This window comes from Neovison vison, chromosome 4, assembly GCF_020171115.1.
Source record: "Neovison vison isolate M4711 chromosome 4, ASM_NN_V1, whole genome shotgun sequence".
NCBI classification, from domain to species: Eukaryota; Metazoa; Chordata; class Mammalia; order Carnivora; family Mustelidae; genus Neogale; species Neogale vison.
Genome location: NC_058094.1, coordinates 201,526,024 through 201,538,465, shown reverse-complemented (window position 1 = coordinate 201,538,465; position 12,442 = coordinate 201,526,024). Strand labels below are relative to the sequence as shown.

General features: G+C 37.1%; 1 protein-coding gene and 1 non-coding gene across 2 annotated transcripts in view; both read right to left on the bottom strand.

The window, feature by feature from the left end:
- The window catches only part of KCND2 (potassium voltage-gated channel subfamily D member 2), a 498,620-nt gene that overhangs the window by 255,257 nt on the left and 230,921 nt on the right, over nt 1-12,442 (bottom strand). The window lies entirely within an intron of this gene.
- TRNAR-CCU lies at nt 11,375-11,447 on the bottom strand. The gene has a single exon. It is a non-coding gene; the product is annotated as a tRNA-Arg (tRNA).

The window sequence follows — 12,442 nt, the reverse complement described above, 5'->3', positions numbered from 1 at the left end:
TTTTTTTTTTTTCAAAATATTTATTCACTTATTTGAGAGACAGAGAGAGAGAGAGAGCACATCCCAAGCAGATGCTGAACACGGAGACTGACGGCTCAATCCCACAACCCTGAGATCATGACCTGAGCTGAAAGCGAGAGTCAGCCCTTTAACCAACTGAGCCACCCAAGAGTCCCTAATAAATGTGCTTCTAATAGCCCCTCTGAGTTACTGTGCCTTATTATAATGTGCCTGTCTCAATGAAAGAGACACCTGATATTTGTAACACGTTGGTAAATTAGTATCTTTTTGAAGGGATATTAAATAAGGACCAGTAATGGGATGCCTGGGTGGCTCAGTAGGTTAAGTGTCTGCTTCAGCTCAAGTCAGGATCTCAGGGTCCTAAGATTTAGTCCTGCATTCAGCTCTCTGCTCAGTGGGGAGCCTGCTTCCCTCCCTCTCTCTGCCTACCTCTCTGCCTCCTTGTGATCTCTCTTTCTCTCTCTCTCTGTCAAATAAATAAATAAAATCTTTAAAAAAAGGACCAGTATGGCAAATTGCAAAAATTATCAAGACCTTGTTTCTTCCTCTACTTTTGTTTTGTTGCTTTATTTCTCTAAATACCTCCTTTGTCATCTGTACTGTTTTGTGGCAGAGGCTCATAGGTGTCTTCCAATATCCATAATCCTCTTTTTCTACCGTGGTAAAAAGTCTGGCTTTTACCTGAGTACATATATTCATTTGAGGTAAAACTACTTTGCCCGGCTCTTTTGTTTAACTAAGTTACACTATGCGATGAATTCAGGTTAATAAAATCCAACTAGAATTGCCTTGTACTTCTGGACTTCCGGAACACTTCCTTAAAATACAGTAGGGCTCTAACCTTTGCCACTTTTTCCATTGTCCACAGACCTTGAGAGTAATAGCTGGAGCTCCATTTGCCACTTTGGAACACAAGAACAAAGGCTACATCCTCGGATGACTAGCAGGTGTCTGGGTCCCTAAGGACTTTCTGAAGCAGAGTCCCACTTACCTCTGACATGAAGGAAATAAAAATCTCTATCTTTCTAAAACCTGTTAACATAACCCTAATTTAAATAACATGTAAATCTAATTTTATGAAATACAATTTCTCTCTTATCTACACTCTGAGAAGTCACCTCTTTCAGAAAGTCTTCCAAGATTGAGCAATATTGCAAAGATGCCCTTATGAATATTTCTCTTTTCAATTGTGGAGATACTGACCCTCTCAAGGGCCCTTAAGGACAAGATGATCTCTTGAAATATACATCACATGAGAGGGACCTTAGGATCTTTCTGGAAATTGATAATAATGCAGTTAAAGAGCTCTTGGTAGATTGGATGTTCTTACATGCTTATTATTTTTTATCTCTAAATATTAGCAGTATCCTTTATTTTTCAGTCTAGTTAACAAAGAGAATGATCTTTTAAAAAAATATTTTATTTATTTATTTGACAGAGAGGGCAAGAGAGCACAGCAGGGGGAGCAGTAGGAGAAAGAGAAGCAGGCTCCCCACCAAATGAGCAGGGAGCCCGATACAGGGCTCGATCCCACAACCCTGGGATCATGACTAGAGCCGAGGGCAGACACTTAAGCATCTGAGCCACCCAGGTACCCCAACAAAGAGAATGATTAATCAGTAATTTTTCATGCTACGCATAACACTTAGCGGAGAAAGGATATTATTATAGTCTCAGATATATGACAGTTCATGTAAATTATCTTTATCTCAAAAAGAACCTAGACAAATTCAAATGCCATCATCATCATCATTAAGCCAGATTAATATCTTTTCATGGGGTTGGGTAATGAAAATTGTTCAGCTCAACAAGTGATTGTACTAGGGAGTACATGGTGTGTATACAAATTACCCACAAATCCCACTCTTAGGAGGGTTATCATCTTACAGTGAAGGTAAGACAAAATAATTAAAACACAACGCAGAGCATGATACCTGCTGCAACGTACGACAGAGATCTGGAAAAGAGACAGGTTGCAGCCAGTGAGCAGGGATTAGGAAAAGTGTCAAGAAGCAGGCGGCAGTAACAGGTTGTGCATGTCAATTTCTAATACGCAGCCTTCTCATCTGACACTGACTGTGGCCTCAACTAGAACCAGCAGCGATACAAACAGGATACGGAGAAAGGTTTGAATCTACCAAGTGAGTCAGGCTTGGAAACTTAAGTTCTCCAACCTCAGAGCCCATAGGGTCACCTTCTTCAGGTAGACTGATGCAGGTTTACAGGACAGCTTTTGCCCAAAGAGATCTCTGAGCTAGAGTGATCCCTTTTCCTCTTCTTATTGAACTTTTGTTTCAAATAGCCACTGATCTTGTCCTCTTGATTTCCATAACTTTTAGTAAGTTTGCCTGTTTTTTGTGTTAATTCAACTTCCTCTAGCATTTCTTTGGCCATGCCACATGCCTGCTGCCTACCACCAGTTTGCTACATGTGGCCAATAAGGTAAATGAATATTTTACTCTTTCAAAGCCAAGAAATACTTATCCTTCCTGCTGCTTTAAAAACAGAGCTACTGGGATGCCTGGCTGGCTCAGTCTGTGAAGCCTCTGCCTTGGGCTCAGGTCATGATCTCAGGTCCTGGGATTGAGTCCCGCCTGTGGCTCCCTGCTCAGCGGGGAGCCTGCTTCTTCCTCTGCCTGCTCTGCCTGCTGCCCCCCCCTACACTGCCTATGCACCCACTTCCTCTGTCTCTCACGAATAAATACTCTAAAAAAGATAAAGATGGAGCTACTGTCTCAAGACCTTCCTTTTCCCAAAACTCAGACATTAATCGTACGGTTGGTGGAACATGAGCATAGGTAGAATACTTGAACTGTTGCCTTACCTGTCTTTCTAGTAATGCACCTCTCAATCCTGACCTCGATCAGAATATGTGAATGCAGCTTCTGTAACTGACCTTTAGTCTATGAAATTTGGGAAAAAGAAGCTCAACTGAAGATCTACCATAACAAATCTGAAATTGTAATTTTCTACATTTTCTTTCCTTTCTGGGTATAGGGAAAAGTTAATGTCATTAAAATGCATTAAGTTGATCAGCCATTATGCTAATGAACAATCTGCATAGTTCTGGGTCAGCAACACAACAGCCCCAACTTTCCTGATTGAAAGGGACATAGTGACCTGGGCACGTTGGTTTGACAGGCTTGTTTCTTATCACACAATGATAAAGTAGGTCTCATCAAAGAGCTGAATCACATTGAAATGGGTTAAAAAAAAAAAAAAAAGTGGCCCTTCAATCTTGCTTTAAAATATCCAAGAGAGGGCTGCTAACATCTTTTTTTTTTTAAAGATTTTTATTTATTTATTTGATAGAGAGAGATCACAAGTAGGCAGAGAGGCAGGCAGAGAGAGAGGGGGAAGCAGGCTCCCCGCTGAGCAGAGAGCCCGATGTGGGGCTTGATCCCAGGACCCTGAGATCATGACCTGAGCTGAAGGCAGAGGCTTAAACCACTGAGCCACCCAGGCGCCCCCATCTTTTTTTTTTTTTTAATGGAATGTTTGATCTCATTAATTTTCAAAGCAATGCTGTGCTTAAAAACAATCCACATCATCTACTGCTCATAGACTAGGTTGGAATGTTAGCTTTCATAAAGTATAAACACGAAGGGTTTCCAGGTTAGTATGCTAGTGAAAAAATAAATATATAAAACTAACATGTTTCCAAGATTTCATTATATTTCCAAAGCATCTATTTATTTCAGCAGCTTTATTATTACTAATGCACATGATTTCAGGGGAGTAGAAAGAAGCTGAATTTAAATAACTACTTGTGGCAACACGGCACCAATTATATACTCCATGGCTATTTATGTCCTCTGGTGATCAACAAGCAGTAGGAAGTAAAACTGACAACACACCGGTACAATCACAATTATGGGTCAAACTTCAACAAGCCTGTTTAAATGGTTCCATTAGGTCCTACTTGAAATACTGATTTACATATATTTTGACTATTTTCAGACATGTTATCCACTTTAACATACAGCGATATAATCATTTCTTCTAAGGATGCATTAGTCTAGAGCACTGAAAAATAAAAGAGCATGCCATGCACACAGATTTCTATAGAAGTTAAATTGCATTAGAATACGTCCCCAACCATATTTTAGAGGATTAAAATATCATTTCGATTCCACAGCAGGTCTATTTAATAGGGGATTTGGATATTTTTAGAATCATTTAAATGGGTTTTTGCTTGGATAATTAATGCATTTCTAAGGTAAACAAAACCTGTACATACGATAGGAGATGTCTTCTTATAGAGACCCATGACTTTGTTAATTTTAATTATCTTTTATATTTATCTGATCTACATATAACTCTTCCAGGTGTTCTCTCTCTCTACTATGACTGCAACTCCTCTGCAATGCTTCCTAAATATTGCTCTTTCAGAGAAATGTTTTAATGTGACACAAATATCTTGTAGAAATGGTTTCCTTTCATATATGATGTCATAAAATATAGAAAAAGACATACATAATGCATACAAAACTATATGCATACGAAACTCCAGGAAAATGACAAAATGTACAAATGAAAATGCATCAATTAACTTCATATCTAGACATTACTGCTACTGGAAGCTACTTGATTTCTCCTCTGGATGACCTTTTCCATCTTCCTCCCGAAACACTCAAAGCTTTTTCTTATGATTGTATTGCTTTAAAATATAGTTTGTGTACCACATGTATCTCTCTAAGTGGTGTATTATTTAGTTCTATGATTTTAAAATTTTCTCAAAATGACATTATCCTATATACAGTCAAATGGCACTTTTTGCTTGTTTACATTTTTACTATTTTGTGATTCATTCATTTTGAATGTAATTACTTGTAGGTCAGTAATTTTTACTGCTTACTTAATATTCCATTGTAGTAATAGATTATGATTTTTTTACCAATTGGATATTTGAGATGTTTCCAGTTTAACACTATTCTGAATTGTGCTCCTGTGAACACTCTGGATAATATCTCCTGATACAAACATCCAAGAATTTTAAAAGTGGTGGTATCAATTTCTAGTCCCACGAGCAATATACAAATTTGCATTATTTCACATCTTCATCAATCACTGGACTTTTAAAAATCCTTAATTTTTGAAAATACAGTGGATGTGAAATGTTATCCTCTTATAGTCTTTATTTGTATTCTCTTATTACTGATAGTATTGAGACTCTTTTTATTGGTCTCTGGTGGTTTTGTGTTCATTTTGCTGTGAAAAGGAAATGCCGATTTAAGTCCCTTATCAATTTTCTATGTGGTCATTTACTTTCCTCTTTTGTATTTGCAAGAACTTTTTATGAAATCATATATTGTTTTTTCAGATGTCTGTCTCCATCTATTAAACTTGAAATGCCTTCTTTGTTGTTAGCTCTCTCGCGATCAGCATCATGATTCAATTAGACAGTTCTCTCTTTTGCCGATATTAACATGCCCCTTTTGCTAAAATTTCTTCTTAAATCATTAAGGAAAGCATTAATCATTGTCTACAAGAAACTTAGGTGATGACGGAATCAGACCGGATGGTAGGAAGGGAACAGAAGCTTCATGATATATATATGATCCAGTGGAAAGATGGTATCAAATTTTGGCATGGTACACAAGCTTCTCTAAAAGTGATTTCAAGAAATCCACCTACCTTAAGACTTTTGTTATAAATCACACATTATGTTATGATTTTCAGTTACTACACAGAATACCTAATTTTTTTGTGCATCTGTGTCTTTTACTTTTTACTAAATTCTCATTCCACAAGAATGAGTAGAGACAGGAACTGAAGTGTTCCAATATCTAGAGAAATAAATTACTTCTTATTTGATTGATGGCCATGAAATAGTGTGGTCAGGAAAATACTAATGTCTGGAGAAAATTTATGCAAGGCATAAAGAAGACATTTTTTCATCTGAAAACATGAAATTGTAATTGCTATTTTGCACAGCATTATTAATAAAAAGTTCGATTAGACATGATTTAAATGGCCAAAGATTTAAATTAAAATTTCTACTACTACATGAAAACTTTCAGCATTACAGATATTTTATTAAAAGATAACAAATCATAATTGTCAGGTTGTAATTATTTACATTAATTACATAACTTCACTAATCACATAAATGGGTAGTAGCACTTTCAAACATTCTCTAATTGCTTCTAAAATTTCAAATGCATGAAATGAGAATTAAAAGTAAGATGAAAATGAAGAGATGGCAGAATTCTGAGAACTCATTTTTTAAAAATAATGTGTCTTTAGTACTAAAAATAAATCCACATGTTTTGCTAGGATTGATATTATTCCTATGTCACTAACACTTAAAGACATGCCCATTTCTTGTGCGTCTCTTCGCAGAACTTGCTCTGTTACATGCTAGGAGTCTACACTATTTTTCCTACCTGCCTTGGGTGAGTCTTTTCACCATAGTTCCAAGAAACTTGAAAAATAGTTACCTTTAACCATGACTGATAGGATACCAAGTACAATATGTTATTTCTTCAAAAGGAAGGAAAGCCTTTCTAAAATCCTAGAAAACCCTTCTTTATGATTCTAAGATGTCTGTAATCATATATCTATCTGCTCTGTTGCTGTAGGAATGACACAGCACCTCACTGTGGACACCCAATAACTACTTGTCTCATAATTAACTGATAACACATATATTTGGGGGACCACAGTCTTACCCAGTAAGAAAGTTTTCTTTCTCCTCTGTGGTATCTTCAACCCAGTGAAGTCAACACTCTGAATGTTTATTTTTTTTTTTAAGATTTTATTTATTTATTTGAGGGAGAATGAGTGAGAGAGAGAAGGTCAGAGGGAGAAGCAGACTCTCCAAGGAGCTGGGAGCCCGATGCCGGACTCAATCCTGGCAGTCCGGGATCATGACCTGAGCCGAAGGCAGTCGCTCAACCAACTGAGCCACCCAGGCGCCCCTGTATGTTTATGTTTCTTAAACATGATTCATAATCTAACTGTGATAAGGCTATGTCACAAAAAATTTCCTCCTTATTTTCAAGCGTTGGGACGTATTCGATCCCTCCTGTATTAGAAGTATGAATGGCAGGTTTTCCTTCCTATGTCTCATCAGCGTGAAAGCCCAGTAGAAGTTCTTTAGTCATTTGGTCTTTAGCGTCCAGTAAGCATTCACTAAGTCCCTCGTTCTGGCTTGTGACGGTGGCCTATTGGGCAGGTACTCTGTCCAATCATCCCCTGAGTTTCAGTATAACTTCAGCAACGAGAGGACAGATTTACTTGCTTAAGCAGAAATTTTACACCAGATGGTCATGACTAATGCTGAATATGAAGAGGGATGTTACTGCCTGAGCTATCCATAGTTTTTTTGGTAAATAATTCTTTTATCCAATCACTCCAAATCCCTGTGTGGCTCTTTGGCACTTTCACAATCCTCCAGGGAGTGTTTAAGGTATAGACAAGAGCCACAGAGGCATGGCATAAAAATCACTGTACACCCTAGACGTGTGATGTGATGCTACTGCCTGACCCGAGGTCTGCACTCTGGGCATCCGCACAATTTAGGGGCCATGCGCTCTGGCGGTATTTTCCTGAAATGAATAGGAATATGAAATGAATAGGAATATGAAATGAAAGGAATATGGATTCCTTTTCTGCATAGATTTCTGAATGCATAAAATAAAACGTCTGAGATTAAAATAAAAATCATGAATACTGAAGTTGTTATGAATTTATTAAAGTCTAAAATCATGATATGCTTTCTATTAACAAATCATGTAAAATAATAGCTAGGACTGAGTCTAATAACTACTTAGATCACAAAGTTGATGATTGGAAGTCCCTATACGAGTGACTACTGTAGGGGCGCCTGGGTGGCTCAGTGGGTTAAAGCCTCTGCCTTCAGCTCAGGTCATGATCTCAGGGTCCTGGGATAGAGCCCCGCATTGGGCTCCCTGCTTACTGGGGACACTGCTTCCCTTTCTCTCTCTCTGCCTGCCTCTCTGCCTACTTGTGATCTCTGTCAAATAAATAAATAAAATCTTAAAAAAAGGGGGGAGTGACTACTGTAATACAATAGGCTGCAATAATAGTATAGTGATACTACTGTGTCCATTTCTTACACTCACAAGGAGAGAAAAGCTAAATAATTATCAGTGAGATGTGAGGGGAAATTAAGTTGTGATTTTGTTTCCTCCCAAGTTCACAGACACTAGAGTATTACTGAAATCTCTGATTCTTGTAAGTAATATGCTTCAGGCCAGAATGACCTCCGCCCTAGTGAGTTGTGGTGGCCCAGTCTTTCTCTGATCCACCCCCAGGGTTTAGGCTTCCAGGTCACCTGGCAAAGCCTAAATTTGAAGCCTAATTTAATAAAAGTGATTCTGGGGGCACCTGGGTGGCTCAGTGGGTTAAGCCACTGCCTTTGGCTCGGGTCATGATCTCAGGGTCCTGAGGTCGAGTCCCGCATCGGGCTCTCTGCTCAGCAGGGGGCCTGCTTCCCTTCCTCTTTCTCTGCCTGCCTCTCTGCCTACTTGTGATCTCTCTATGTCAAATAAATAAATAAATAATCTTTAAAAAAAATAAAAGTGATTCTGTTTAGAGTGACAGGATGACTCTCCTGGTTCTTCCTTTTCTCCTTGCTCATCTGGCTGACCCACCAATAGGAGCAGGTTTTTAGACTGACTTACTATCTGAAGTTTTTCTGGGTGGCCTTTCTATTTCTGCTGAAATTATCATAGAGCACTTGTAATAGAAATTTAGGTAATCTTTATTACTCTTAAATTTACAGGATCCACAATATTTACTACTTCAGACTTCAGATCATCCTTCTATATCCCTGTGGGATGGGACATGAAGCCCAGTGCTTGCTTTAACTACATAAAATACCACTTTTCAAGATTAACACTGCTTCTGGATAGAGGTGTGATGATGTGAATAATTACAACTGAAATGAAAGCCTTTTCATCTCTACTGGAATCACCGTAAATGGAACATGGAAAAATGACAGAATACGCTTCTGTCAGCAAGCTGGGTGATCCGTCAGGGAGAGAGGGAGAAGATCTTTGTAATGGATGTGTCATTTCTGTGAAAAGTATTTATTTAAGGAATATTATGATGATTGTTTTATTTCAGTTGGAGGTTTGTCACTTAAGTTGCAAAACTGCCTCAAATGAATGAATGCTTATCTTTCAAAAGGAAAAAAAAAGAAATTCACTTATCACATGATAGAATGAATATTCTATTAAAGTTATTAATTTTTAATTTGTATACTGCATACATATCAACACATAGTTTATTATATATTTATTACTTTATATATTATAGTTTATTATATGTTTGTTAATCTATATATAAAGTAACATATATATAAAGTTTAAATCCGTATCTAAATCATTCATACATCAATTGAACAGAACTTATACAGAGTTGTAATAATAACAGAATGATCTATAGATACATTGGTCATTTGTATTATGTATGAATTAATTCCCATTGATGTTAAATGTTTTAGACATGAAGTATTAGCTGCACAAATATAAACTATTCTAGATGGAAAATAGGATTATTTTGGCCCGTGTTTAATATACAGAATGTGAATATATATGCAGAAAGATTGAATTTATTTCGAGCAGAGTGGTAATTTTAATCAGGATACTTGTTAACATTTAGTGATAACTGTCAATTTATCTGAATGATCTAATATTCTATACCTTCAAACGGTAAGGGAAAATCGAACAGATTATTTAGAGTAGGTTATTAAATATGTGCTTATTTTTTACGTCTGGAAAATATACTTTGGGTTTAATTAGCATACTAATTAGATACTCAAAATAAGTCACAATTGACTATGCCGGTTTTCCTATGTATATTACTCCTATTTAAAGGATAATAAGGTTTTTAAAAATTTGTGGGTTTTTTTTTGCAAATATACATAAAGGGACCAAAATGACCATTCATAAAAGATTATACAAAATTCATGAATAAATATAAAATAAACTGAATAAAAAGAATGAGGATAATATTTTTTCCAAATAAAAATTATTTTACATTGACAAATTTATTTTAATTTTTAAATAATACAAGCTTTTACAAAAATTTAAATAAAATACACTCTTAATACTTTAAGACAAGAAAGACACTGTTCCTACTTTCCCCACACCCGACCCCCCTTTTTAATTGCATATCTTCTGCCCGGATGTTGCTGAAATCAATCATTTCCAACCTGTTTTTTACTTCTTGTGTAGAATCTTCAGATTCTTTCCATATTATTGGAAATAGTCTTACATAAGGCAAAGTCTAGACACTAGCAGTGAGGTGTGGTTCCAGTATTTCAATACCAGGCCCTTCCAAAAACTGACAGTGTCTTTTCCAAATAACAGTCTTTCTCCACAACGCCAGGGAAGGGGAGGATTTGGGGAGACCACACCTGGTATTGTGATTGGTCCTCTCGTCTAGGTTCTGTGAAATTCAGTGACATTGGAGATAGGTGATGTCACTCCTTTTTCTGTATTCTGCCTCATCACTTCCACTTCCTTCACTTTTCCCAATATTTTAAACAGTGGTCATTTTCCTCTACCTTAGACTTGCGGTGCTTAATTGTACCCAGAAGAGTGATTAGACTGCTTCTGATATTGAAAGCTAAACTGTTGCTTGCTCTCATATTAAGGGTATCTTTCTCCCCTCTTCCCCCCTTTACTTAAAGAACATGTCTTTTTTTCTAGTAAAAGCTGCAAGCCTATTTGGCGAGAAAGCCAAACCTGTTGAAAGTTAATTTATAGAATCGTGATGCCAGGCATTGGTGGGAGCCAGACTGGATTACTGGAGTGCTCCTGTGCTATGCTTTTCACATTGGCTTCCAGTAGCTTAGCATATCGATTTTACAATTTATGGCTTTCAAAGCCATTTGCAGCCTTGATCCTTCTTATAGTTCCAATTTGCTTATGTCAGTCAGGAACACTGAAATTGTTCCGTGGCAGCATGTTTCCTTTGTAGCTCTGATTTTTTAATAGTTCAATTCATTTAAATTGGGATTGAAAGTTAACATTGATTTTCTTTTTTAATGTCTAGCATTCCTCAAGTTCTTGTCCCATATATTTTGGCCTTATTATATATATGCTTAAAAGGATAACACGGTAAGTAGTAGTAGTATTTTACAAATTCCCCTTGCATTGTCTCAATTAGTACAACTGACTCAGATCATTGGTGAACTATCTAAACCAGGATAAGGACAACAAATAAGTGGGCCAGACAGAGGAAGATGCTTGGAACTTCTCACCGCTCAGCATGGACATTTTCACTCATTCTTTTTATTTGAATTTTGGCACACCACCTGCACCTAGAATCCATGAAACAATATACGAATTTTCTTATTTTTTTTAAGGAGGCTCCACACCCAACGTGGGGCTTGAACTCACGACCCTGAGATCAGGAGTCACATGCTCTACCAACTGTGCCAGTCAGGCACCCCTAAATGTTTGTGGAAAGCAAACTTTGGCCCTTTCCTCATATACTTGTTGGCTGGTTAACTGCTCCCTATCTTAACTTTCTATGAATCTCCCTTACCTTCCCTCTCCAACTTCAGAAAAATCTGTTTCTCACAATTCCCGTGTGTTTTTAGAGTTCTACAGCATTAATTAACGTACATCCTCTTGAATTCCACACCCTGCAGAACTAAATTTCATTATTTTCTGGTCTGGTAGGTCAACTACCACTCCCCTGTTTGCTCTTGGTTTCTAAAATTTCTATGATATTCCTTATTCATAATTTCTCCCATTATTAACACTAATTTGAAAGGATATATCTATTGCAGCATCATTTTTTAAAGATTTTGTTTATTTATTGAGGCAAAAAAGAGAGAGAGAGAGCACAAGCAAGGGGGAGAAGGAGAAGCAGATTCCCCACTGAGCAGGGAGTCTGACCCTGGGATCATGACCTGGGTTGAAGGTAGGTGCTTAACTGATTGAGCTACCCAGGTGCCCCACAGCATTATTTACTATAGCCAAGACATAGAATCAACCTAAATGTCCACTGATAGATAAAGGGATAAAGATGTATAGATAGCTACACAATGGAATATTATTCAGCCATAAAAAGAATGAGATTTGGCCATTTATAGCAACATGGATGGACTTAGAGGATATTATGCTAAGTGAAATAATTCAGAGAGAGAAAGACAAGTACTGAGTGATCTCACATATATGTGGAATTTAAAAAAAAACAAGCAAACAAAAAAACAGAAACAGACTCATAAATACAGAGAACAGGTAGTTGCCAGAGGGGAAGGAGGATGGGTGAAATACAGGTGAAGGGGATTAAAAGGTATAGATTTCCGATTATATAACAAATAAGCTACAGAGATAAAAAGGGAATATAGTCAATATTGTAATAATGTCATATGGTGATTGGTGGTAACTATACTTACCATGGTGAACACTGAGTAATATATTATTGAATCACT